The sequence below is a fragment of the Pterocles gutturalis genome, unplaced genomic scaffold (assembly GCF_000699245.1).
Source record: "Pterocles gutturalis isolate BGI_N339 unplaced genomic scaffold, ASM69924v1 scaffold536, whole genome shotgun sequence".
NCBI lineage: Eukaryota > Metazoa > Chordata > Aves > Pterocliformes > Pteroclidae > Pterocles > Pterocles gutturalis.
In genome coordinates this window covers 28,055-32,076 of record NW_010105074.1, presented here as the reverse complement: position 1 = coordinate 32,076, position 4,022 = coordinate 28,055, and positions in this window count along the sequence as shown.

Below are 4,022 nucleotides of genomic sequence, written 5' to 3'. Positions count from 1 at the left end.
ATGAAGGGATGCAGAGCAGTATGCACTTAACTGCCTGCACAAGGACTCAGCCTTCCACCTAGCCACTCGTGTTATGGCCAGCAGGCATCACATGGCCGAGCTACCAGAAGGCACATATGTACAACAGTGGACAACAAAAAGCAACGTGAATAGAGACCTGGACAAAGGGGAATACAAAGCACTGGGGAAAGACATCAGGCTACACAAAGGAACCTCAGCACAGCAAGAGTCAGTGGGTAGACTACTCCAACTTCTATAAAGGACACAACTCTTAATAGGCTCACAGACACATAGCTCCCCTCCAGCAGAAGGGGAAAAAGTTCTCTTGCAACAAACCCACACCTAGATTCCCCTGCTCTTAGCAATCTGTATTGCAGCTAGCAAACAAGATAATGGTTTCCTCAAAGCTCCTTCTCCTCTCCCTCATCTCTGCTCAAAGTAAGGTGTGAAAGATGGAGAAAAGCTCAGACTTATAATACAAATTCAGTTATAACTTCACCTTGGAGAGGCCACCATATGTATCACAGTGGTTTGTAGAAGTTCTGACCTAAAGAAAAAAAGCACGCAACCCAGCCAAATTAAATTTAATTTTATTATGGAAATGAAAGTAATAACAGAAGTGACAGCAGGGTGGATGATAAGCTCACTTAGCAGGGGGATCAAATGAAGTGATGACATGTCATTATGACCTCAGGGGTTAAAGATGCAATTTTCCATCTGGCTGCATCTGGCTTTTCAACATAAATGTTGACACCACCTGCCGAGATTTACTACAAGCTGCCTCCATAGGTCTTTTTCTCGCTTCTGTTACCCAGGTTAACATTTACTTTTCCCTCCTCTCTGGTAAGTTTTGCTGAGCAACATGCTCCTTCTTTCTTCAAAACCTAATGAACAGTTTAAAGGACTTCACATGCCACTTCCTTCGTACAGTAAATCAAATTATTAAATAGTAACTTCACAAGCAGCTCAAAGAGAGATACTAGAAACCTAGAAGCAGGTAAAACTAGCTTTAAGATTGCAAACAGGAAGACAAAATTTTAGCTACGCTTGTTAATATCTTGCATTGTCCAAGACTTCTGGGAATCTACTTTTCTCTTGGTAACAGGTACCTGAGTGAAATAATTTTTCTGAAAAAAAAATCCTCAGGATTAAAGAACTAGCTTGTACTCACCATATCAAATTGACTAGTAGCCACCTGCATGTGTTTTATTCAGCAGCTTAATAATTTCCAATTCCAGATACATTGTGTTTAAAATAAATCACCTTTTGCCAGCCCAGTAACACACTCACTTATTCATCTAATTTAGCCACAGCCAAACTATGATCTCAAAACAAATTTGTAATCAAGCTATTGACACACTGTTGGCTGTAAGGGTGTTGTTTCCACATTGATTATTTAAAAGCTAGGACCCACCAGTGTCATCCCTCTCCTGAAGGCTTCATCTGAAATAGGACTACATGGTTACTACCACTTGATAGATCCATTACATTTTTGCCTGTGCCAAACTTGTTTCTAAACCTACAGCTCCCAGACTTTTTTCTGCCAGTACAGGTGAGCTAAAAAGCTTGCTTCTATCTGGTTTTGAAGTGCTCAGATTCTTCCCTAAAAAGAACTTACAGCCTGTTTTAACAGTTTAAACAAAAAGGCCCTGACCGCCAAACAGGGAAAGAGAAGAAGAAAAGAAAAACCCTCCACAGATTTTGAGAGCACCCTGGGACTACAGCTATGAAAAGACAAGAGAAAATGGAGACAAAGAAAGTTAATGAAGCTTGCACAGAGCAAAGAATAGCTAAGAAACAAAACAGGGAAAGTATCCAGACTGATCGGACATTCAAATAACTCCATTGAGGAAGAGGTACCACACCTCTCTCCAGATGCCTTACCTTGGGGAGCTGGGAACCCTTGTCCTCAACAGACAAGTCGCCACCCATTTCTGTATTTGTTAGTGTATTTTCTGAATGACAAGCGAACTTTCCTGTTCCCTTTAATGTAAGGGAAAAAACAAAGCGTTCCTGTTTCACTTCACACATGCTTAACTTCAAGTACATGCTTCACTGCTGAACTGAACAGGAATGACTTAAGCGTATGCTTAAAATGCTGCTTTCCTGATTCAGACCCTATTTTTAGGAACCGTTTCTGCAGTTCCTCCTAATGACAGACAACTATTGTGCCATGTCATTATGACAATAAGATAGCTTAATTGCCCTCTTTCCAGAAGCTGTCAGTTCTGCCTAACTAGTACATAATGTATGCGTCTGGGAGTAAATGTGTTAATATATCAGTCACTTATATCTACCATACATTTTCCTCTGCTGTATTTAAAGAAAGCCTTGGTTTTTATGACTGACTTGCTAGACATTATATTCACTGATATGGGCAGCAGTGATACCAGTGTCTAATGACTCATTTCTTTGTGAAAGATGCATGAAATAACTTTCTCCTTCTTCATTTACTGCACTTTTTAAACTCAACTTCAACCTGAACATGGATTTCCCCATACTTGCATTTAAGGTGTTGCCAAAAAAGGCCTCCTTAAAAATAACAGTGTAAAATAAACTGGCTATTCCTGTAACTAATCAGGATTGACGAATCAAAACATTTGGAAACACCTGTAGTTGCTTTAGTGTATTTTGTGCATTGTTACCTATAGGAACAGTCATTGAAAGCATACAGAGAAGAATTAAAATTAACAGTATCTACAACATGGAATAAGCAGCTGTGAACTGGAGGCCTTTAATTCTCTGAGAAGTACTGGTTAGGTCACACCTAAACATACAGCCTATGCAAGCTAGCTGAATTCTCTTTCATATTCCTCTTTCTGATCATGATTATTACCAAATTCCCTCTGTATCTTCTCACTGTTTCTTGGGTCTTGTGCACTTCAGAAGTTATTTTTTCTCCCACAGTCTCTTACTAAATTGTGAAATGGAATGCAAAGACTATATTTAACCACTGTTTTGAGAGTTTATAATGTTGTTGTATTAACAAATATGACAATAGCATTTTTTGGTGTTTATATTAGTAATGCCTTCCTTTTCAGAGAAATATTACTTGCAACTTATACACGTACTTTTGTGGGTCTTCAGAGAAGGTAGTGAAGAAATAAAAAGGGAGAAAAAACAAAAGCTGTGTGAAACATAGAATAAATCCGACAAGCACAATATAAAGCTTAGTAAGATTTGGACATACAGGTTTCTTTGTTCATTTAATCCATTTCTCATTGTTTTCCTACCAATACTTTTGCTTTTAAAGCATTAAAGCATGCTGGTACTTCTAACCAGTCTGGTTGCAAAGTTCTCAAGACTCTGGAAATAAGTAAAGCCACCGTGACCCCACTGAAAGAACACAGGTGAGACACAGAAGTGCTGAAGTGTAGCGACTTTGTCTGGAAGTGGCAGGGTCACTGTTTCCTCTTAAGGGAAATGGAAGCCAAAGCATACTGCCAAGGAGAGTGAGCTGGCAAGCAACTACAGGGGCAGGAATACACAGTGCAGAAAGATCTGTGACACTTATTCCAGTGCTAATAATCAATTGGTACAACTGCTACAGTCCATAAATCAACTCCTTCACACAGATGTAAATGGCTCGCATGTGCATCTGACCAGAATTGGAAGTTGTCAATTCTATTGGAAATTATAAATTCAATCCTGAACTAGGAGTTTTCCAGCCTTTTTCCTAATGTGACGTAAGTGCTACATAACCATTTTTCTTTCTAAGAGAGATCACAATGGAAGGAAAAATCCCCAGAAGCTGTTTTTCCCCCTAATCCATTAATATATTAATGAAATATTACATTTTTATTTAAAATGCAATTGCTCATTCCCTTCTCCAGTGATGTCACTGCATAAAAAAATCCACTGAATATCTTCTCTTATGTAGTGCAGAATAGCTGGATAGCCAAGGTTACTAAATGAAAGAGTGATCACATTTTCCTTTTTAGCATGTCTTCTGATTTTACTGATACTTGTTCAGAGACGAAGTATACTAAAAACATTTCCCACATCAATAACTACTTAAGAAC